Below are 25,667 nucleotides of genomic sequence, written 5' to 3' on the forward strand. Positions count from 1 at the left end.
CTTTGATGCTGAGTGTAGCATAGGAAATGGTGAAACCTTCCTCCATCCCCTTCAGCTTTGAATCCAGCCACTTAGGAGCCTGCTGATATTATAGCGTCTCTTCCTAGCCAAGAAAGCAAAGCATCAGACAGACCTCCAGGTCTGTGCCCGTTTTAAAACAGTAGCCGAGTTGCTGGCACTATTCAGACCCTCTGGTGAACAAATCACACCAGGGGGGACTGGAGGATTTCCAAACATAAACAACCTCTGAGAGAAACACGGTGCAAGAGGTTGTGCAAATCGCCAGACGTGAGTAAATGCCAGCAGTGGAATATGTTTCCACAGCCAGGAAGAATCAGAAGTGGTTCACACTGTCAAGTCCTCCCCAATATCTTGTCTACAATCACGTGGAGGCAATTTTGTACAAAGGAGGAGCAAACAGCTGCCCTTTCCTTCTTTGATCAGTTACCCTTTTCCTGGGAGCCAGCATCTCAGAGGTGGCTGCCATATTCCTGAGTGTGCAGCTCAAGTAATATTAGCCTTTCTTCATGGGGTCATTTATCCACCTTCGTGATCACATGTTGGAGTTAAATCATGCCATATTTTTTTTTTTAAAAAAATCAGCTATAAAAATCTTCTGAGCTCTGAAAAGGACACTGGAAGCAACTGTAACAAAGAATTAAAAAGAGCTGGAGATGTGGGCAGTGTGCTTTTTCTCATGACTATTAGAATTATGGTCTAGTTGCTACTCTTTAGATGTTGTGGGCCTGTTGGTGAAAATTCAACAGCAGTATTAGTGTGTAAAGTGGACTTGTGAGGGATAAGAGTGGAGGAGAGCTCCCCCTAGTGTTACTGGAAAGCACCACAACCGTGCCTAAAAATATACTTTAACTCTATGAGAGGTTGCAGATAGCTGTGCAGAAGTAACTTCAGCTGAAACTCCATATAGGAGGACAGATCTATTGACAGCTACCAGCCAAAACAGACAGGTTGAACTTTCCTGTCCAGAGGCAATCTTCTTCTGAGTGATAGGTGCTTAAATGACAGGAGGAAAGCCACCCCATTGTCCTCATACCCAGTTTTTGTGCTTTCAGAAGAGACATCTGGGCTGCCCACTATTCAAGACAGAATACTGGGCTTAAGGGACTGATCCAGCACAGCACCATTTTTGTTCAACTTCTCACTGAAGAATTTTAACTTGAGCCTAAAGTAAAACTGAGTTTTCTTTCTTTCTTGTTATTGTTCTTGTGGGTTATGAAATGAGGGCATTTTGATGTTGTGTGGTCTCTGTTTATATGCTTTACAAATTAAAAATAGTGTGCTTCATAGCCCCCCCCCCAATACATACCTCTATGTGGAAAATCTACCTTATCAGTATGGGACTCGTGCTTCTCAAATGTCCCTTTGCAGGGTCTATTCTATTATGACGTCTGAAGAAGTGTCCAGAACCTTCTGTTTATTTTACTGTCCTGAAACTTCCAACATTCAGCTTGATTAGATGGCCCTGAGTTCTAGTATTAAGATAGAAACTTAGAACTATAGAATTATGGAAACAGTGAGTTGGAAGGGACCCTGAGGGTCATCTAGTCCAACCCCCTGCAATGCAGGAATCTCAACTAAAGCATCCATGACAGATGGCCATCCAACCTCTGTCCAGTTTCTTCCTGTCCATTTCCTCCACATCCTGCATAATCATGTTTATTTCAAAATAAAGAAGCCCCGAGCTAAAAAATCTCCAGTACAATAAAGTTTATATTCACTTTTTCACAGATTGATTTCGTGAGGAAGATTCAGCATGAATGCAGGATCCTCGTGATGCCAGCAGCCATGGAAATATTTTGTGGCGGAAAAGGCATCAAGGCATATTTATGAACACGTGGCTAACTTCTGAAAGTCACTGAGAAAATGAGAAACATTAACTCTACTTCAAACAATACTAGTGGTTTCTTCAAATAAACTTCTCCTTCTGATGATAGAGAGGATGTAGTGCCAGAAGCCTTTGGGGGTTCCAATGCCTTGAATAAGAAGATTAGTGTTAAGAATGCCTCATGTCCAGTTATTTTGAGAAACAGCAGAGGAAAACAGAGGGTGGGAGGGGCTCAAAGTCGGTATAGGTCTGCCTGGTTTGGGATAATTCATCCCACACCCAGGAGATTACTAAGAAAATGTATGTGGATGACTACACTTGAAATATGCATTGTATCATTTGTCTCTGTGTTGACAAATTTAAGACAGCAATTGGCAGTCTTTACTTCCTGAAAGCTAGAATATGTCCCTCTTTGCTTCTTACTGGCTAACATGTTCATTATGGCAAGCAACCTTTGCAATAAAACAGCACCACAATTGAGCACTCAGTGGCTTGTTCCCATAATGAGCAAATTATGCCATCGGATTAAGTGTGGGCTTTTAAAAAATAAAGCCAATGCCACGTGTTTCAATGCGGAAGCATCATTTCTGGAGTTCCCACTGCAACCTTGAAGGCTAACTGGGCACAACAACTCTCATATCCAAACAATTCTGAATCAACCGGCTGCCTTAATTTAGATCAAGTCTAAAATTATGTCAAAACAGATGTTCTTTTTTGAGGGGTGGGGCATGACTGCCCATTAAAGGCCTGTTCAAAGACTGCCCATCTCATTTGAATGTGAACATAATATTGTTCTAATTGTGTAGTATTGAGTTGATTCAACTCGTCAAAGTCAGCTAATATTGTGAAGAAAGCTAGCCCTGCCTTGCATCAGAATGTCTGAAGTTTCCACAGGACAATGCTGCTCAAAAGCTTGTTGTTGAAACTTCAGGAAGGGAGGGGTGGAGGCCAGACCTTGTAAATATTCATGGGCATTCACAAAGAGAAGCTTGCCAGATGCTGGGGGGAAGGAGTGAAGGCTTTTGAAAAGCAGATTTATCCAGAGAACAAAAACGCCCAACCTATGCCCTTAGCATGCCATGGTGTTTTCTTTCTCTCTCTCTTTAAAAATGATTTCTTCAACAGATGGAGTCTCCCTTTTGCAGTTCCTGGAAACCACCTCCAATAGCACAGCTTGACAAACAGGACAGCCACAAAAATAAGGGGCACAAATATCCCAGGTACCAGAAAAATGAATACTAGTAACACGAGGAATGCAATGAGCGTGATCCAAAGTTAAGCGCTCTGAAGTTTCACTGATTAAGCCTCCCTGATTGAAATTAGTCAATTGACTTAAAACTGCTTGGTTGGATCATAAACTAGGCTGTGTGTCAGAAAGGAATTTCTGTAGTCCTACTAACATACTTCCACGATACTTTTCATTTGGGATTTGTAACATGGAGGTCTGTGGGCCAGTATCTGCCCCACTCCGCTTACAGCACTCTGGATTGGCTCCATCCACCAAGACTGGTCACTGAATGCTCTTGAACTAGAAGGGACTATAAATGGCTTCCTGTTTCTGCTGTTAGAACAGCGATGTCTTCTTGGCTCTGGTATGTTCCTATGCCTTCTCTAGCTCCAGCTCCTTAGCTTTGTTCCCTGACGCCTGGGTTGATCCCTCAGTTCTGACCCCCTGATTCCCAGCTTACTGGCCTATAGCTCAGCCCTGACCCTAGAGCACAATTGGTATTTTCATTTTTTTTTTAAAAAAAGAACCCACTTAGCTGCTAAGGAACCCCCCTGCATTGCAGATGATTCTGGGACATGGTCTAGGGCGGATGTTTTGGACTACAACTCCCATCAGCCCCAGCCGTCACTGATGATGGGAGTTGAAGTCCACAACACCCGGAGGGCACCAGGCTGACCACCCCTGATCTACAGCACACAGTTCACATGCAGTACTGTCCAGGTGTGTAGCTTCAACATTGAACTATCAGCCATCTAGAACACCCTCCCCCCCCCCCAAACTCCCCTGCAGCCGTAGGTCTTTGGGGAAGATTGGTAGTGATGGGCACGCACTTTTTCACAAAAGGCATAGGGTGCTCTGTGTTGGTGTGTCAGAAAAATAAAATTCTAAAGCGGGGCAACACCATTATCAGCATTAACTAAAGTGTCGCAAAACAGCGAACAAAGACACTCTGGATTTTGTGACATTTCAGCTCATCCCAATAAAAGTATCACCCTACTATGGCTCATGGGAAAAAGGCTATTGTAGACCATTTTTTCCTTGCTAGGGAAATACAGCACAGTATGTCACCTGTATCTGTTCTTGCAACTGTCTGTCTGTTTTCTAGCCTTAACATGGTATTGGCCCTGTAAAAGTTGAACAAAGACTCAGATCGAAACAGAAGAAGCCATGAGTGTATCAACCACAGCACTGAAAATATAACAGAAACAGCGCAGACCTGTTTCTGTGGAGAGTGGTAGTTGATTGGGGGTGTGCAGATGACGTCTGCATTTTGAGGGCTCACCTAGGGAGAGTGGCAACACACCCTAGGTAATCTATGTTCCAAAGTGTTGTGTTGTACACAGCATGGGAAACTAAACAAAGGCACACAGTAAGATTTAAAAGCCATGCTTTACAAGATGCAGACAATGGTGAAATAATAAACTGTGCATCAAAACTTTTCTTCTTTGTTTATTGTTATACAGGTCCAATGCTGCAGTCACCATGCAGGTACAGCATAAGGGGAATGATCTTGCTGAACGATTCTGACTAATCAGATTTCAAGAGACCATGAACTACAACATTCCAAGTGACTGGCCCTTTCATTCTGAGAGAACAAAACACAAATAAGCAGATAGACAAAAATGACCTTTTCACATATGGCTTATGATCATGCTTCTCCCCACCCCCCACCCCACCTGAGTTGATCATTAAACCAAGTCCACATGTTTGAGCCTGAAATGTAGAGCTTTTCTTTGGGTGCTTAATTAGGAATATGAAAACTCTTGCCTGCTGAGTGCATTTTAAAATTACTTAATTCCCACCCTTTCCCAATTTCATCATTACTTTTCTTTTTAGAGCTTAGTCTTCTAGTTATTAATAGAGAACCGAAGGATGAGACTGGCCAAATATCGGCCCTGGGATTTTAATTTCCAGTTCTTCTGAAACTCAGAAGACCTTTCAGCTCATCAACCTGAAAATACCCAAGTGTTCTCCGGGCCTTAAACCCAGAGCCCTAGACTTCCTGTGCCGGGAATTAAGGTCTTAGGAAGTGGCGTTTCAATGGATCACAAAACATGATGCTGCTTTGGCATTACACCTTTGTCAGTGCAAACATCCAGAACTGAGGGCACCAGTCACAATTCAAGGTCTACACAATGATTGCACATGTGGCATTACATCAAATGGAGCCTCCTAAGAACACATGTAGAGACATGTCCTGAAAGAAAATGGAACACCTTTGACACTGTAGCATTTTTGTTTTCTTGCAACCTGTCCTTCGATGACTAGCATTAGAAGATGCAAGTGGGTTTTAGTTTATGATTTACAGTCCAGTGTTTTCTTCTGGGCCTGCAGAAGAGCCTCTCTCTGTACTGGATGCAAAACAACAACAACTGTTCCTTTGAGCAGATCATCCTCAAAAACACAAAAAAAGATTTCTTTGTTGTTGTTTTTTTTAAAAAAACTCATAGAGTTTATTGCTTTCAATTTATAAAATTAAGCCTGCCTCAGACAGGTAATACTGGTAGGTACATTCGTAATCCCTGGTTTCTACTGGAAAGTGTGTTCTGACACACAACGCTTCCTCAATATATAACGCCAGGTTCCTTCCTTCTAATACTTCGTAACCAAGATCCGATGTGATTCCCAAAAGAACACTGAAGTTCTTCTCATTGAACTCTGCCAAGCTCAGCACCCGGTAAGCTGCCACAACATCCTTCATCATATTGCCTGTTGACAAAAGGAATAATTACTAATTGTCACTGGACGCATGTTTCGAGCTTTTTTTTAACAAATGAAAAACAGATTCAACATTCAAAAGCAAATACAGAAAATTCCCTAGGTTAGTATTTAATGTTTTCAGCAAGCTAATAATAATGTCTGAAGTCGAGTACGGTCTTGTGTTTAAGCCTCGCTTCTGGTTGCTATAGGTGACCAGAAATTGCATGTAAGTGAGTGCATGGAATTCTATGTAAGTGAATGAGTGGGTTGGCAGAAAAGGGGTTGGGCACTCAGTCCTCCCTCTGTGACCACAAGAGAAACCAAGCAGTCTTCTAGAGCAGGGAAATCTGCCCCTCTTGTGCCAAGCACTGGCAGGATAGTTCAACAGGGTAGGGTTTTATCGGGGCAAGGGAGGGCTTGCAGGCTAGTAAATTTTGTGGACTTGTTTACAAGGCTGGTCTATGCATTGATACTATTTGTTTTCTCTGTGCTCTCCAGACTAAACTGAACAGTTATCTCTTCTTGCTTACTTTGACTGCAGGATTGCTACACATTTTTTAGAAGACACACTTCTAAGGGGTGAGCTTAAATTCTTTTTCAAAACTTTCTGTTATTCATACTTTAATTCAGCAAAGAATAGTGGGTTGTTATAAAGAAGACCATCATACTAAGAAATGAATTATCCAAAGAGCTTGAATATACACCCATCACAATTGTTCCCAAAATCAGCGATGCTGATGACGTCACTGCAGACTCCTGCCTCACCTGAATCATCTAGGTACTGCATTAACTCATTAAATGGCATCTGCATATAGATTTTTTATTATTTTGTCTCTTCTGCAAATGAATATGAAATAAATTATCATCTTTGAACAAAAGCACTCTGTGTATTTTATCCAGCTTGGAATGAATACCTGGTGGGAAGGCATGTGACAGTTGAGTTTATCTGAGACACAAATCCTGGGACCTTGACTTAAGGTTACTGTACTCTAAACCATTCAAGAAATGTCCACATTTAGGGAGAGGGTCCTGTTACACTGGTCCAACACATTCAAACCTGGAAAGCTACACAGTGATTGTGGTACAACACACCTTGGCCCACCAGAAGCCTACCAAGCAGACTGGTGGCGTCAGGAATGAACAGGTAGGAGTCTGAGCAAATCCCATACGGTATATATTGTATACCTGTGTGGGGAGCTTCACTCGTGGGGATCAAATGTGGTTCTCCATAGCTCTATATCTTGCCTGTGGCATTCTCCCCAGGCCCTGCCTCAGATCCCGAGTCCTTTTGATTGGCTAAAATCTGCCCTTGAACTCTGTTAATGACCCTTGCTTGCCTGGATGTAGGACAGAGTGTGGGCAGAACCTAGCTTATTGTAAAATGGTAAAATTTACATTTGTTGGTCTGCCCCCCTCCTTTGCCTCTGGCCCTGCCCACCACAGGCATGTGGGCCCTGGAAGTTTGCCCAGAAGGGAATGAGATCCTCAAGATGATGAAGGTCTCCTACCCTTGCTGCACAGCCACAGTTCTGCTGCTCCCACATCACTGGAACCACCCCACAAACCCTTTTTCTTTTGTGGTTGCTTAGAGGGAGAGGGTGTCCCAAAAGTTGTAACTCTACTCAAGGAGTTCCCTGTAACCCACCCGCTTTGCTGGTCTGATAGGCTACACCATAAGTGCTTCAGAATCCATCCTTTGAACTAATGCAATGTCAACAGAGCCCTCAGAATCAGGCGGGGTAACAGCTAAATAGACATGCATTCAAGAACCTAGCCCTTACTTTGTCCAAAGATATTCCAATGTAAATCAGAAGGCATTTCCCGTTCAATCAAACTCAGAGTGCAGAATAAAACATGCCAAGGAAGCACTTGACAGAACGGCTTCGAGACTGGGCAGGGATAGACGGCAAGTAAATAATTCCCCTTGGAAAGTTTAAAATATCTGAAACATAATCTAAAGAATATGTTTAAACAAACAGGAATCTGCCAACTCTCCAAAGAAAATTAAGATCTATTAAAAACCCATGCACTTAGAAGTAATGCTGCACAGCACATTAAAATGTTTGGGTTAATTTCCTGTTCTGAAAAATTGCTCCATAATGACAGCTTACGGTCTTGCTTGACTCAATAAAACCAGCTCAAGAGTGCTTTTGTCAGCCTCTTTATTTCTGCATATTTCTGTACATATGCAACTGTTATTTATTTTACAGAGGGGACCTACTAGCATGATCTCCTCCTTTCTACCAAGGTCATAAAGCTGCTACAGCCCTACTCTTGCGACATAACCACCTGAGACAATTGACCTAGGACAGTCCTTTGGCTCAAGGGCTGTGAACTGCCCTGAGAACTACAGAGGAAGGGCGGCATAGAAATTTAATTAATACTGTAAATAAAAATAGAGGTCAGTGCCTCAGCACCCAGGAAGCTGAGAGGAGGAGCTCAGAGAGAGAGCAGCTCAGAGTTCCTTGGCTTGTAGGAAGTCAATAGTAAATTAGCAGGTCTGCAATCCCAACTTGTCTCCTATGGAAATCCATGAACCTAAGTTAGTCAGGTCCGTTAATTTCAGTGTGTCTACTTCTGACTAGAACTAGCAATGGATTCAACCCACAGGAAGTGCTCTATTAAATAGGACCGCATATATTAGATTACCCATGCAGAACACAGGACAGAAATGGTAGAATATGGTATCACACCAATAAAAGAAAAAGGTTGATGCTTCTTCTAAATACCACCGAACCTGTATCAACAATTGACAATTAGTAACTACTAAAAGCTTAGCTACTAAAATGCTCTTTGATAGTTCTTGGAAGGATACATCTGCTGCAGAACCCAGTGGTGTACATCCTTACATAGGAGAACAATACACCATTGTATCCTTCTGGGCATAATTAAAGATGCTGGATTTATACACAGGATATATATATAAATCCTTGAGGACCAACATGAGTAGCTCTTCCCTTGTTGTAATGATCTCTGTGGTAAGATGCAGGCAGATTCTTGATGACGCTCATCTTGTAGTAAGATCAAAAAGTGAGGGCATGTTGTAGAGAGACAATTGTTACGCTATTTTTTTTTTTAATTATCTCACTCCCTCCAGAGGCTCTGCAGGGTGTGGCCTTGCATACCTTCCAGAAGATTATGAAGATTATTTTGGCGGAGGGAGCCTAGCAATGATAAGCAGAGAATTGCTTTAATGGTGGGTTCATTTTTAAGTATATATGTTACATGTTAAGAGTTAATATATAATCACTGTTAAGAGTTGGGGGTGCCTGTGGCAATTGCTCCAATGCCACTGTATGACCCTGGACCTACCAAATAGGCACTCATTTACCCTAGCTTTGGAAACTTGAGGTGTATTTCTGGGACCCACCTCAAGTTGTTTTAAACTGTTTTTAATATTGTGTTTTAATATTGCAACTTGCCCTGGGAATTTAGTGTGAAGGGTGGTTTAATAATACAGTGGTACCTTGGTTTACGAACTTAATCTGTTCTGGAAGTCCGTTCTTAAACCAAAGTGTTCTTTTCCATAGCAGCGGGGGGACTCAATTTACACTCAACAGGAAGCGGAACACGTTCTGCTTCCAAGGCAAAGTTCACCAACCAAAACACCTACTTCCGGGTTTGCAGCATTCTTAATCCAAGTTGTTCATAAACTAAGCTGTTCTTAAACCAAGGTACCACTGTAACAGTAACAATAACAATGACAATATCATTTTGGAGCTTCACAATTATATCACCAGAGCACAGTTAGGAGGAGAGAAAGGAGTATTGTGCTAGATCATGCTCTAACAAAGGAAAGCTCAATTTGGAATAAATAAGATTAAGCTCCACTGTCATTATTTAGGGCTATTATAAGAGGAAAAGGTCACTGATAAGCGGAGATCTTAGACTGCAAGGAGATTTCCCCCTCAGAACCAGTATTTGATTTCCTGTCCTGCTTAGGACTTTCAGCACCAGAGGAGCTTGTAATGTCAAGCTTGTAATGTTTGAAAAATTCAAATTACCTCCCTCAGATTCAAAGGACCAGATCAGCGTCCATAGCAGAACTCCAAACTCCCCATGCCATCAGAGTCAAAGGCTCCTAAAGCAGACATGGGTAGAAGCACAGCCCATAAAGGATGGACCTAGCTGCTCAAAGGAAGCTGCAGTCCTACTTAAGACTCAATATTGATTTGCTTCTTGCCTTGATGGAACCAGATGGTTGTTAACCATGGCTTGCTTGCTGGATCATGAATTGGGATTGGTGGCATGTGATGTTATGGTTCTAACACCTGTGTCTAGTGACACCCCCCCCTTCAACCTTGGGCTGGAATCCTGTCCTCTGGTTAGGATCACTGCCTGAGGTGGAGCATCTACAAATCTACGAGTTGATGGCATATGCTATTTAGGTTTAAGAACATTAACTTAACTGAATCAAGCGCTACAATGGGCCTGTTAACATAGCTGCAGTCCTATATGCCTACTCAGAAGGAAGCCTAGGTAAGTGATGTCTTGGGTAGAAAATTATCCAATGTAAAAATGTAAAACATTTTGTGGATTCTATTGGTTCATTCTGCGGCCTACAGAAAATATTTCTCTATTCCCCTTGAGGTGCAAGGGTGGCTGCAATTAAAAGTGGCATGATGGGTGGAAATAACTTTGTAAATAGGATTTGCATGTTCAGGGCTAGGAAGAACTGAAGTACAGTGGTACCTCGAATTAAGAACTTAATTCGTTCTGGAGGTCCGTTCTTAACCTGAAACTATTCTTAACCTGAGGTACCACTTTAGCTAATGGGGCCTCCCACCACCGCCATGCCGCCACCATGCAATTTCTGTTCTCATCCTGAAGCAAAGTTCTTAACCTGAGGTACTATTTCTGAGCTAGCAGAGTCTGTAACCTGAAGCGTCTGTAACCCAAGGTACCACTGTAGTAACTTTCTGGAACTATTTCCTGCAGGTAAAGATCACTTACGTTCTCTGCTTTACACTCAGATTAGTCTGTATTTACTTAATACATTTATATCCTGCCTAATCCAATGGAAATGGTTAGTTTTCCAGGCAGTCTCCATCAAGGTTGCTGCAGCATGGCAAAATAAAGTTCAGTGTAGGAGTACAGACCCTTGGGGTATATCTTGACAGGAGGGTATAGATGTGATGACTGTAATTTTGTGACAGGCTCCCTCCTCCTATGAAAACAATGGTGAGAGGATTCTAAACGGAATACAAAAGGTGCTTTGCCGGAGCTACTTCAAATTGGTTTCCATGTATTTTCTGCTGCTGAAAATAGAAGTGATATAATCTGGTCCTTTTCCAGTGTAGAATTAAAAATGATGGTCTTAACGTGTCAAAAGAAAAATGTGTTAGGAGAGTCCAGTATAAAATTGTAGCATGTATGTTTTCCTCTGTAGACAAGCCACTGTCTGAATCCAACATTGGAAAGAGATGGATGTGTGAATCTATTCACATCTTCAAAAAGTAACAAAATGCGTACCATCTAGCTTTTTTCACTGTACGTGGAATATGTAAAGTCTGTATCCTCAGGGGATGTCAATTAGGGTTGCTACTTATACATCCCCAAATATTAGTACTTGCAAATTGTATGCTTATTTATATATTATTATGCTTATTATATTATATCAGAGCTTGCCGGGCAGCAGCTGAAGAGGGAGCAAAAGAGTTTTCTTGTGTGTGTGTTTCTTTGTGGCTGATTAGCTGCTCTCCCTGTGCAAAGATGGAGGACCACTGTAGCCACCCCCAACGACACGTTTTCAAGATGGAGGGTGAGGGAACAGCTGCAGTCGCCTGCGGTTCCTGCACAGTGTTTGCCATCTTGCCAAAGGTTGCAGGCAGCTTTACCTGCAGCAATTGTATGTTGATTGCCCTCTTAGAAGACAAAGTCCAGCAACTGGAGGAACCTGTAGCTACGCTCCAAAGAATTAGAGAGCTGGAGCTCTTCTTGGAAGCAACAGAGCACACCGTCTCCACCAAGGAGGAGAGAGGGGACACCCCTGAGAAGGAGGCTAGTTCACCAACACAGGTGCCAGATATATGGAGAAACGTGACTCAAAGAAGTAGGAGGCCCAGGGTTCGCTCTGATTGTTTAGAAATACACAATTGCTTTGAAGTCCTCTCCCCTAGCATGGAAGACAAAGAACAGACTCCATTTGAGGATCTCTCCCTCATTACAGTCGATCAGGTATATGAAGACGAGCAGCAAAGTCACTCCTCAGGGAATGTGCAGGCGACCTTGGAACGGACAGCTCACGGAAGAACCCTGACCAAACCTAAGAGGAGGCGTGTAGTGGTAATAGGGGATTCCCTACTGAGGGGAACAGAAGCAGTGATCTGTGGGCCTGACAAGATGTCTCGGGAGGCATGCTGTCTCCCCGGGGCTAAGATCCAAGATGTAACTGAACGACTGCAAGGAATCATAAAACCCACTGACAAATACCCCTTCCTCTTGGTTCATGTGGGAACCAATGACACTGCAAGCAATAGCCTCCAGAAGATCAAAAGAGACTACGAGCCTCTGGGCAGGAAATTGAAGCAATTAAATGCACAAATTGTCATCTCATCTGTCCTCCCAGTTGAACGACGTGGCCCAGGGAGAGAGGGAAAAATAGTGGAAGTGAACAGCTGGCTTCGCAAATGGTGTAAACAGGAACGGTTTGGATTCTTAGATCACGCACTGCAGTTTCTTGAAGATGGACTTCTGGCAAGTGATGGGCTGCACCTCACAACAGTTGGGAGAAATGTTTTTGCCAAAAATCTCAGAAACAGTAAATGAAACTTTCCTAGCTGTTATATGAAACTCTATAGTGGTCATTGTCAATGAAATAATCTTACTCGTATTTGTCATAATTACAATCTGTACAGTGCCGGATTACCAAGTAGGCACCAGCCAATGGGCCCCACACCTTTAAGGGGCCCTGTGACAACAGATCAAAATAATATTGATTTGGTTTATGAAAATTATTGGTTGGTAAAAGATAATTTGTGAAGGCCCTCCCCACCTCCCCGAAGATTTCAACTGCTTCGGGGCCTCCAATACTGAATCTGTGCTGTCAGAAATATCGACAACAATATAAAGAAAACGACATTATTAGGATTATAACAACTGTGCCATCTTAAAGTTAACAGCAGACCTGGAAGTGGTGGAGAAACCTCCAATGAGAGTCATTGGTGGAATGCAATGATTTTCAAATAAGGAAAGACTCTTTTTATTAGAAAGGAAATGACTAAGAGGGAACTTAGCAGGTCTTAACTGCAGCTGAAGGCGTAAGTGCAGGACGTAAGTCTCTCCCTCCCAGAAACCTCAAGTGTTGGGAGATGTCTGATTAATTGCTGACAGGTAAGTTTTAATGAAAGCAAAGTACTTATTCAAAGAATGAATAGCGAGCTTGTTAAATTTAATCCCGAGGGATGTTATTAAGAGAAATAGTACAGGGAGAAAAATAAAACCAAGTCAAAAGGAAAGAGCTCCGGCGATCTTGTAGGGTTGCTTATCTGGTGTTACAGTGGTACCTTGGTTTTCGAATTTAATCCGTTCCAGGAGTCCTTCAACTCCCGAAACAGTGCAAAAACCAAAACACAGCTTCTGATTGGCTGCTGTAGCTTCCTGCAGTCAATTGGAAGCTGCAGAAGCCGCATAGGACATTCAGCTTCCAAAAAACGTTCGCAAACCAGAACACCCACTTCCATGTTTGCGCCATTCGGGAGCCAAAAGGTTCAACAACTAATGCGTTCAACTCCAAGGTACCACTGTACTTGTATTCTCACAAAGAAAAAGCATTTTACTACCCTTAACAAATATACAACTTACGAAGAAAACATTCCATTATAAACTTCATCTCTATTCTTTCTAAGGCACTTGTTTTCAAACCAAAGAATCACACTAAGCTTCCAGGAGTTCCTGGGAACAAAGCTGATTGACTACCAGTGTAAACTATTAATATCCTTAATATTAGCCATTGTCAAACAAGGTAAGAGGTCAGGCCACTATAAAGCTGACAATATATCCCAGGTTTGATTAATTTCTGGTCGCACACTTTATCGTTCCTTCTGTAATTATATCTGTGTTTTGATTTGGGTTCACTCTTTTTGTTTTATTTTTATTTAACAAAATTTAAATACTGCTTATTTTAGAAAACAGCTCTAATTGTTTTATAATTTGGGTCAGCTGCTCTGAATTTCATTATGATGAAAAGGCAGCAAGATGATGTTTTAATAAATTTAGAAAATAGTCAAAGATTTAATTAGAAGAATCAAACCCTCCCCTGCTCCTGCCAGCTAATGCCACTACTTTTTACATATGAAAATATTCACCCACATATTTTTGTTTCTGATATTGGCTGGAATATTAAAGGGTAAAATTACTTTACTACATGCTTAAATACCTCATGAGTCTCTGCATGGCATCAGTTACTTTGAGGTAAATTTGCTTCTTTTTTAAAATAATGAAGAATGGCTACAACAAACTTTGAAACTCAGAAACAGGCAAACCTTTAGCCATGGGTTACCATGTTTCAAAAAGCAAAAACCAGGACAGCCTCCCCAAAACCACAATTTTTCAATTGACTAGCCTAAGATCCAGGACAAAGTGCCACCTTTTGGAAATTTCCTCCGGACATCAATTCCACCTTTGAATTACTTTTTTTGCATGTGTGCATACTCAGAAGTAAGCCCAATTGAGTTCAATGGAGCTTGCGCTCAAGTAAGTGGCCATAGGACTACTTCTAAATTAATATGCATTCTAAATTAATTTGCAGATTAAACCACACCAACATACTGCACTAACAGCAGAGAGTATTACGGAGAACATTCTGGGAATGTGCTCAGACATAACGTTGGGTGAACTAAGGGGGAAAAAACAAACTTCAGGGAGGGAGGACCTGAGGAATGTCAGATGGTGACATGGAACAGGGCCTTTTCTGTGACAGCCCCACCTCTACAGAACTCCCCACACTAGTGGTGGTGATTTGGTGCCATCTTAAAATACTTCTATTTCATCAGGTATTTGGTGACTAACCATCCAGCACTTCTGAGAGAATATTTTGTTTCATGTTGCTATTTTTATATCTGGCATGAATTTGTTGTAATTCTAACTGCTGCCTTACTATTTTGTTACATTTTTATGGCTTTCAGCATCGTTGTTAGCTGCCTTGTGCTCTAATCAGGACAAAGGACAGGCAATCAACCAACCAACCCACAAATGATGACAGAAAAACTATGTGGCAGATGCAACTAACTTGATTCCAAACATTTCAAATAATTTATAGTCAAGGGAAAGAGCTCTGGCACACCTGCTCCACACCAGACCAATTACATCTTCCTCTGAAGGGATGGGGTTTTCTCTGATGCCATTAGACAGGGTCCTATGGACTTTCTACACTAGCAAGTTCTTCTAAGGAAGAATGTAGTCACAGAGTGTGGTTTAAAGGGTATGATTTGAAAGCAACTTCCTGAAACTAAGCAGGTCTCGGACTAGCCAGTGCTAGGATTAGTGACCAGCTGGGAGCCACATGTAAACGATCTTGGATTCCATGATGGAAGGAAGTCGATAAGAAATGAAAAATAAATGAATGAATGAGTGTGCTAGCAAGCAGGGCAGCCAGCACTGACTTTGTTTTTCTCATCAATTATTATCAGGCATTTCCTTCAGGCTGGTACCTTTCTGGTAATGCTGATGCAGAAGATTGAACTATCATCATGGACGGTTGCAAGAAGTTGAAGTCAAACCTTACACTACTGAAGCAATCATGGATTCAGATAACCAGTACGTTTCCGAGCACAATTCGAAGTGTTGGTGCTGACCTTTAAAGCCCTAAACGGCCTCGGTCCAGTATACCTGAAGGAGCGTCTCCACCCCCATCATTCTGCCTGGACGCTGAGGTCCAGCGCCGAGGGCCTTCTGGCGGTTCCCTCATTGCGAGAAGCAAAGCTACAGGGAACCAGGCAGAGGGCCTTCTCGGTAGTGGCGCCCGCCCTGTGGAACACCCTTCCAGCAGATGTCAAAGTGATAAACAACTACCTGACATTCAGGAGACATCTTAAGGCAGCCCTGTTCAGGGAAGTTTTTAACGTGTGATATTTTATTGTATTTTTGGTTTTTATGGAGGCCGCCCAGAGTGGCTGGGGAGGCCCAGCCAGATGGGCGGGGTATAAATAAATTATTATTATTATTATTATTATTATTATTATTATTATTATTACCAGGGTGAGTGAAGATTATGACAGGTTATATACGTCATATGTTTCTCTTCCAACTGCAAGAGATACTTGCAAACTGCTTCTGATTTCATGACGTACAAGAATATCTTGCTCCGCCCACATTCTTAGGCAAACCATTCTTTATTTTCCCTGAGAGATACTGCTCCTGGCAAATCACTGGCTGGGAGGATGACTTAGACTGGGTTTAGAATGCTTTTAAAATGTTTTTATATTGATGGGTTTGCAGCCCTGGGCTCCTTCAAGAGGAAGGACAGGATAGAAATTGAAATACAGTGGTACCTCGGGTTAAGTACTTAATTCGTTCTGGAGGTCCGTTCTTAACCTGAAACTGCTCTTAACCTGAAGCACCACTTTAGTTAATGGGGCCTCCTGCTGCCACCGTGCCACTGCTGCGCGATTTCTGTTCTCATCCTGAAGCAAAGTTCTTAACCCGAGGTAATATTTCTGGGTTAGTGGAGTCTGTAACCTGAAGTATATGTAACCTGAAGCACATGTAACCCGAGGTACCACTGTACTACTACTACTACTATTCTAGGAACGATCAGACTAAATTAGGGTTGGCAACCTTTTAGAACTAGTGGGGACATTTTGAATTTTGACAGTGTGATGGGGGCACCAGTCACAAATTGGCTGCCATGGGGCATTGGCAGAACACAAATAGATTGCTCTGGAAAGCATGGCATTACATAAAACTAGTGGTAGTCCTAGTGAAACTTTTCCCATAACTGTTTCCATACTATAAAAGGTTTAACATGTTGGATTTATTCCTGCCAGACAGCTGTTAAAGGCATAAGAGCCCTGTTTCCCCTCAATGCTAAAACCTAGGCTGCTATCCTGTACCCACTTACCTGAAAGTAAGCCACATTAAACACAAGGAGACTTACTTCTGAGTACACATGTAGACCATTGTACAGTGAAATCTTAACAACTGCCTAGTCTTTATTTCCTGCAGAGCAGGATATATGCTTAGGCTTCTTTGCAATGCTTTCACATTTGCCCTTTGGGGACAAGGCATATTCTTTAGCATCTACTCACACGTATTGTGTAGTAGTGTTTGCATAAAACAACTTCTAGGGAGTACCTGATCTCAGATTAACCCTCCATAGAAAAGATGCATCCTGGTTGCTGGGAAAAGGGAAGGGCAAACTATGAAGCTTCCAAGAGCTAGGCAATAAGACAGAGGCAGGGAAAGTGCACTAAAAGAGAGGGAGAAACAGCAGCTCTGTGCAACCCCAGGGACCCCTATTGCCTGATCTCCTGGCAACTCACTTATCAACCACAGCTCTGCTGTTTGGCCACAAACACTGACAAGCGGGGGCAGCCAGGATAGCTTGTCCCAAAAACCACTCAGAAGAAAAACAGAAGATGGCTAGAGCCTTACTTTTTATTAAAAAATAAATGAAAGGTCCAAGTCTCTGGTTCCTAATCAGGCATGCCAATGAAGGCCTTCACAGGTGCCACAGTGCCCATAGGGGGCTAGGCTGGTGCCCCCCCCATCCTAAATATTTGAATAGGAACTTAGTATCTATTCCAGTCTGATCCGTAATAATAACATTTTACTGAATTTTGGGTGGTAATGCATGTTGAATAACACATCAGTCATAATATTTATACTATCTTAGCTGCCTGAAGTTCTGGTGCAGTATCACTGAATACTGCTATAACATCATATTATAATATATATATTATTGTATTGATGTAGCTGCTTGCTGGCCTCAATCAAAGCACTTCTGTACTGGTAAATAAAGCTTGGGCCAAGACTGTTACATTGGGCCTGCAACCCTATCCATATTTAGCCTCTTTGATAAGTGTCACTGAACACAGAGTATTTATGAATAAGCATGTATAAGGGTAAGTATCCTTAGAACATGCATTTGGGAACACATCTCAGAAACATCAATAGGATGTTTCATCAATAGGATGTGTGCATTTATACATATTTACTCAAGTCCCACTTTGTTCTGCAAACTTGCTTCCAAATAAGTATTAGTAGGATTAGGTAAAATTGTCAGATACTGTCTTGTCTCTTGTGTTAAGAGCGGGATTTCTAAAGTGCAAAAGTTGAAATGGTGTTCATACACCGTACAAAAGAAAAGATGATTTGTTCCAACATTTGAAGTCCAGTTTTATTGAGACAATACACTGGTGTACGCAATTCAAACTTTATTTTTACGCACCATCTATCATACATAGGTTTTACAAAGTTCAATAATACAATTTCAGTGTTGATGTAAAATGAAAGCAGATGGCATATCGATTCAATGTATGATGCCTTTTAAAAATGTACACAGATTCAAAAGAACTCTCATAGTCCCACTTCATCCTGTCTCAGAAGCTATGAACCTCCTCTAGGTCAACTGTGAATTGTTCTAAATTGCATTGGGAATAGGTCTCTAGGGTCCTGCCTGAATGGCTAATCAAAACCTACATTCCCAACCCTAAACCAAAATAAATATAATGATGCTTCATAGCATACAGGTGGAAGAAAGGCAAGTTGTTAGACCAGATACCTAAATCCTCTTGCTGATGGCACATTAAACTCTCAATTGTGTGGTATCTATACAGAATAAAGTGAGGAAGGTTTCACAGCTGGTAGCTAGACTAGGCAACCATTGGGCCGTCTTCAGTCTTCATCACTTTTACACTAAAATACCATCCAAATCACACTAAAGTCAGAAGACGACCCTCCCTTATAGGGACTATTCCCAACGTTCAGCTTTTGAGTGCCATTGCTTATGTAAGAAAAAGGCACCAATCACAAGTGGGAGACATCACTAGGGGCAGGGGGCAACAAAGCTCGTAGAAGTACAAAAAGTTTAGAAAAATTGCCTTCTAAGGGGAGAACCCTCCCCCATCGTGAAGCCTGAGCACACTCAGTGGTCATGGAATGCTCATTGGCTGTTGGGGAGATGCTGAAATATTGTATCCCTTTTTATATACCCAATTGATCAATGTGCTCTGCAAAAGAGGACCTCTTGAACATGCTATCATGTGATGCACTACAGGAATTGGGCCATTAGTGTGGTGTCAACAGTTCTTCGGCATATCCTCCTATTGCATGTTAGGTGCCATGTCCGCTGTCCTTTTGGTTCCTACTGAAGACCTCTCTTTTTCAAAAATTATTTCATCCCAGTCTGCATCTGTACTGGAACTATTTTTATATACTGAATTGTTTTAGGTGTTTTTACCCTCTCCGTGTTTTATGGTTGTTCCCACCCCGCTTTATAATCACATAGTTTACAGTTGTAATCTGCCTTGGGACCTTATGTGGTCCCATAGGTGTAGAAAAGCTGTGGTGCTCCAGATGTTGCTCCCATCAGTCCCAGCAGGCACAGCCAATGGCCAGGGATGAGAGCTTATTTCAGTGACCTCTGGAGGGCCAAAGATTCTCCACATCTGCGGTAAAGGGTGGGTGAGAAATCAAAAACACAAATAAACACTTTAAAAAATAAATAAAGTTCAAGACATTTCAGCAATCTTTACAGTCGCTCTTTAAGATAGGCCAGTATTATTATCTACAAATTGCAGGTGGGAAGACTGATACGGAGAGAGTCGCTTGGCTAACACTGCCAAGGATGTTCTCATGAGCCAGGGATGCCTGAGCATCCAGTCTTCTTCATACCTGCAGCAAAAGGGGGACATGTTCTGAAATGAATCTGAGTTGTGTTATCTCAACACTTTGAAGATGAGACGAGGTAGATAAGATTTGTAAATCCTGAAAATGTCTCAACTTGTATCAGAATGTTTTGTGACAACGGGAGCTGTCGTAATTGTAATCAGAGGCCTCTTATACGAGACCTCTTTCATATTAAAGGAGCATTTAAATGTTTTGACTTAATGCTGAGTCATGTTGGGGTCTCCTACTAATGACTTCTTCTAAAACAGGTGCAGCCAACCAGGTGCCCTCTAGGTGTTAGACTATGATTAGTATCAGGCTCAGCCAAAGATAGCCAATATTCAGGCATGATGGGACTATATTAATTTGTGGAACAAAGTAATAAAAATAAATGGAGAAAAACAATGTGCAAAAATTACAAAATCATGTAAACATCTTAACAACAAAATAAACAACAAATTAACAACTCAGTTTGTCCAACAACATCTCAAGAATACATTATTGACTCTCTTTGTTCTAAAGTGTATGTTTCAAGCGGTTTTTAATGTACAGGGTAGCAAAAGGCTGCATTCGCAACATAACTGAGATGTGATAACCTCAAATAAGTTAAATTTTGAAAAAACATTTTCTAACTGCAGGCACATCCTTTTCATCATGCATCTATTAAGTGCACTTAGCGAAAGTCAGTTTCTTGAACTGAAGCTACATTCAAATACACCTTTTGCAGCAGAATCCTGGGCATGTCTACTCAGAAATGAGTTACCCAGAGTTCAGTGGTACCTATTCTCAGATTAAGTGTGTAAAACTGATACTTCTGAGCATCCATGCATTGGATTACATTGTTTAATCTCTGCTCTTCTCATTCTTGTTTCCTTTCTTCTTTTGCCACGTCACACATATTTCCTATAACCCCAGGCAGCTGCTTCGATGTTGAGGGACAGCAATCCCACTTTGTTGTGACACAGCCTCTTCTGGGCTCAGTCTGGCCTGCTTTCTCAGTGATGGTGAGGGATGCTAGCTATCCTGCCACCAGTGCTGAGGTAAGATTCAGCTGTAGTCTAGTCAGCATCTGTATGTGGACAAATGCCACATGTCTTGGCTCAGCCCTGTGAAAACCTGACAGTTTGTGGATTAGACTGGGGCCAGGAAATACACTGATTTTGGCCAGACCTGCTGCTGGGTTTGTGATCTAAGGCAAAGTACTGCTACAAGGCCTTAGGGAACCACAAAGCACAGCTATGTGGTCCCAATGCTAGACCTGGGATTTCTAGTGAAGCCCAGCTGTGAAGCTCCAATCATCCTAAATCCAGTGGTTTTGACTGGGTTTTTAGGAGTTTGAAGTCCATTGTATGACAAATCTTAGGCCCAAATGCATTTGTGACAGGTTAGTCAAGATAGAATCTTATTGTGCAACTTAGTTTGAAACAGAAAGCTTCTTTTTACATCTGTAGTAGCATGTTGAGCATGAAATAAATTGACCAGTGCCACATATTCACTTACTGCTCAACACATAGTACCACTTCATATTTTGTGTCCTCCAAAATATGTGTAACATATATGAGCAAAATGCATGTATGGTTGATTCTTGGTCTTCGCAGTGAATACTTGTGATAAAACACACACATGGCACACATCATATATTAAGCAGCTCTCAATCTGGATCGATATAGCCGCAGTCATAACAACTACGAGTAAAATTGTTATGAATCTGGTAATAAATACCCTTTTCTGATGCTTCTAGGCTAGGGTCCACTGTAGGGCCCTGAGGCTTAAATATAGCATCCACATGGGGGAATCCAGATGTTAATCTGGAGGCAAAGTATCGTATGTGAGAAATACAGACTTTTAAAATATTCTAAAGGCCAATAATTTATTAGTTGCAAAAGAACCACTGCAGCTGCTTTTGAATGTCATTTTCAACACAACATAACTATCTGTTGATTCAGAGACAGTTGCAACCTTTACATCAGTGGCAGACGACAGGCTTCCCTCCAGATATTGATTGGACTGAAATTTGCATCATTCCTGATCATCAACCTTGCTGGCTGTGGCTAATGTGAGCTGCAGTCCAACATGTGGAGGGCATTATGCTTTCACCTCGGTCTTATGTATGCCTCTCCCAGGGTCATACCAGAACACAAATTGTCTATAATGAAGGCTCAAAGAGTCCTTTTCAATGACAATTGTAAGATTTCTTGTAAACTGCTTAAGAGGTTTTGCTATGACTGAGTGGCATAAACATAGTTAATGAATCAATCAATCAATCAATCAATCAATTAAATTGTACTGGCATAATGTATGCACTTTGTTCATACCCAGCCCTAAGCATCAATGGGGTCTAGATAATGCTGTGAAGAGCAGCCAACTTTGAACTGGCCCCACCTGTAGAGTGTATAGCAGCCGTCCCACCATTACAAATCTGTATTGGATGACCCAGACATCAGAGCCTCGTGACATTCCTGGTGTCCTGCTTCTGAAGAGTATTTGTTTCTTGCTTCCTGTTTTTCTTTTCTTCCTCTTCTCTGATTGTGGCATGCTTCAGAATCTTGGCAAGATGATGGGGAGTAAAAAGAAAGATCCCAAATCCTAGTATCAATAGTGCAGTTTGTCATTTGCTCTCTCTCTCTCTCTCTCTCTCTCTCTCTCTCTCTCTCTCTCTCTCTGTGTGTGTAGAGAGTAATAATTCTTTCCCGTTAAAAAGCTAGTCAGATGCTCTAATCAAGCCACCCTTGCAGTTTTTCCATTTTACTAGTCTGTAAAGTAGATGAAATATGTGAGAAATGAGATTTCCCCATGTTAAACTACTGCAATTAACGCTTACCAACCATTTATATATTGTTGGAGACCTCAGGGGAGCAACACTTTGTACCAGAGATCGGGGTCTGGATGAGACCTTGAGGAATGATTGTATCTGGCCTCTCCAGTCTCATTTCGTGCAACATGACAAAAGAAGCCTATGTTCTTAATCCCACAGAAGGTTAAGTATTGGGATTCTAGCCCTCGAAAGGCTAACAGCTGCAGCTGAAGAACGGGTGCTAAGAGGCTTGAATTCAAGAACGTGAAGTGAAAGATTAATAAACTGTTGGGAATGCTAGTGCAGCAGCCTTTTAATGAGGAAGTGGAATGAGAAGTCAGCCATTTAGAGGTTTTAACCAGCTAGTCCCATTAAGGCAGGGATGGGAAACCAGTGGCCCTCCAGATGTTAATGGATTACATTGGCCATGCCAGCTGCAGCTGATGGGAGTTGGAAATCCAAAAATATCAGAACGGGCACAAGTTCCCCATCCCGGTCTTAATGCAAAATGGAAGTTGGCATTCCTCAAGAAGAGGAAAATACTGCTCTCCACACATGGTACAACAAAATAATAGACCTTTGGCACCTTATTGCTGGGTGCTATCATCGTAAGTACAGGATGAAAGAGCATCAAGTTGCAGGGAGCATCTTCCTCTAGTTGTGGCAAAAAGGCAAGATGCAAAACTGCTAAGATTAACAATAGAAGCTACCAATTCTATTCATGTTTTAGTTTTGTGTGGCTGCATTATTATTATTAAAAAAACCAGATATAACCTGATGTAAAACTTGCCTTTCTGGCTTTTGGCAAGACTGCATGCACACAGGTACAAGCAAATGTGATCCGTAAAGATTCCAGACTTCTGACAAGCTGTGTGGCAGACTGCTGCCACTGGGATAAAATTGGGGGAACAAGAATGAGCATTGCAAGACTTCAACTACTATGCTTACCTACATTTATTAAGAATTTGAATTATTAGCATTACACTAATAGTGTATGCAACACCTTCCAGAGTTACATAAACAGAAGAGACTAATCTTGCTACCAAATTGCTGACAATCTTAAATACACAGTGGGGATACTGTCCTCAACTGTGGCTTGGGTGGGGGGTAGAGAGAGATAAAAGTGTTGGGTGGGTAGAATGTATGTAAACTGTCATTATAGCTGCTGAAAGCTTGCTTACAGGCGAGGATGTGTGCACCGTGTATTACATACGTATATGGAAAGAATATGTTATTTCTGACTTGTAGAAACATGAATAACCAATGTGGTGCTCTCCTAATGTTCCGAGACTACAGCTCTCATCATCTCTAACCACTGCCCATACTGACTGGGGCTGCAGTCCAACCATGTCAGCAACCCCTGCCCTACACTCATCTAGAGCAAAAAGGAGTGCGTGCACACACACCCCTCATAGAAATGGGACCTCTCTCCTGTACATCAAAAAGAAAAGTTGCTGCTATTCTGCACTGTGTACATAATAATTTGCTAGTAAGATAACTAGAAAGCACCAAACTGCCTAGCAACATCATTTAAAGAGGTAAATAAAGAAATATTAATACCACCAAGTTTGTGGCCTTACACCAGCCAGTCTTTCATTCAATCTATTTCTTTTGGAGTTCCAGTCCTTCCACATTTAATAGGCAACCCGTAAGCATATAATAAACAGAACCTTACAAATGTTAAATCTCCACCTTCTTTACCATCCTTTCTCTGGTTGCCAGAAACCAATGGAAGTAATAAGAAGGTACTGCAATATTTTTGGAAAATGCACAGATTTGGGTTTGGTTAATCTTTTTAGGAAAGTGTTTCTAGAATATCCTGGCAGCTACTGAAAACTCCTCCTTGGCCCCCTTGCTGTCCTAAAACATGATAAATAATAAGCTTAACAGGATGCTTTGTGCTGTGTAGATGTGTCTCATAGAACAAAGGATCAAGCTTACAGGTTCTCTCCCCTTTTCCTACATGCCTCAGAGGACATTTCCTTTGTGGCAACTGCTGCCCCCTGGACCTGGTAGGATGGCTAGGAGATTGTGGGGGTTTGGTCAATGGGGTCAGGAAGTTTCTCCTCATATCCATCCCTTACAAAGATACTGTGAGCATTTAATAATTGCATTTTTACAAACGCTTAGTACACGCACAATGGTATTAAAGTAGATTTTTCTCAGAGTAAACCCACTGAAATTAATTAGTTAGGGACATTAATTTCAATAAGTCACCTATACTGTGCTGTGAGCACAATAATGATGTTAACAAAACATTCATTCTGCAACACTGAGTTGAATGAGGATGATATAGTCCAAGATGATGAATAGCAAAAGCATGAAGCAGAACACCCAGGCTGCAGTGCTACTACAGCTACTACAGTGATGATGGTGATGATGATATTGGTAACAAGAAAAAATCTCCCCTGAAGTACCGGTAAATGGGGAATTGAGCAACAAACACACTCTTAGGATACATTTCTAGTCCCACTACAATGCTGCTGCTGCTGGTGATGATAACATTGTTTTAAAAAAAATCTCTTTCAAAGGAAATAGGGAATTGTGTAAAGAGCATGAGAGAAAAACAGAAACACTTAGCAAGCCATTTCTGTCTCTCATTTCAACAAAAGCATCCAGAATTATACCCCCTCCCAACTATCAACACACATGTATTCTAGCATGTGGGTGGTATTCAATGCTAGTTCTCCTCAGAGCAGAATCCTGAAAGGGCAATGCCACACAAAAGAAGACCCTTCCATTGTATCTGGAATCTTGGTTTACAATAAATGATGGCTAATTGTTGAGTCAAGCAATTTCAAACCATAATTTATGAAGCTGGCTTGTTTAACAAACCAACGTTGTAAACCAGTACAGTGGTGCCTCGCAAGACGAAATTAATCCGTTCCGCGAGTCTCTTCGTCTTGCGGTTTTTTCGTCTTGCGAAGCACAGCTATTAGAGGCTTAGTGGCTTTTAACGGCTTAGCGGCTTTAAGAAAAAGGAAACAAACTCGCAAGACGTTTCGTCTTGCGAAGCAAGCCCATAGGGAAATTCGTCTTGCGGAACGACTCAAAAAACGGAAAACTCTTTCGTCTTGCACGTTTTTCGTCTTGCGAGGCATTTGTCTTGCGAGGTATCACTGTATTCCTGGTTCATGCAAGAACTGAGGAGGGGTTGGAGTTTATAGAAATCTGCTGGGATTGGCTATGCTATGAAGCTCCTGGTGGTGAACACCATTGAACTGCTGATCCGCTGCTGGCTTGCTGTCACCACCAATCACCTGCTTGGCTCT

At 41.8% G+C, this 25,667-nt stretch overlaps 1 protein-coding gene across 3 annotated transcripts in view; it reads right to left on the reverse strand.

The window, feature by feature from the left end:
- Positions 1-4,508: 4,508 nt before the first annotated feature.
- Positions 4,509-25,667, reverse strand: part of SCAF8 (SR-related CTD associated factor 8) — a 68,878-nt gene continuing 47,719 nt past the window's right edge. For 2 of the 3 annotated variants that reach the window (XR_014217483.1, XM_082215204.1), the window contains one exon: positions 4,509-5,783. The gene's annotated coding sequence lies outside the window, so the exon portion shown is untranslated. Of the gene's footprint in view, positions 5,784-18,128; positions 21,410-25,667 lie in introns of those variants that run through there. The other variant, XM_082215205.1, reaches the window with a different exon arrangement.

This window comes from Podarcis vaucheri (genome assembly GCF_965113315.1).
Source record: "Podarcis vaucheri genome assembly, chromosome: 3".
Taxonomy (NCBI): Eukaryota; Metazoa; Chordata; class Lepidosauria; order Squamata; family Lacertidae; genus Podarcis; species Podarcis vaucheri.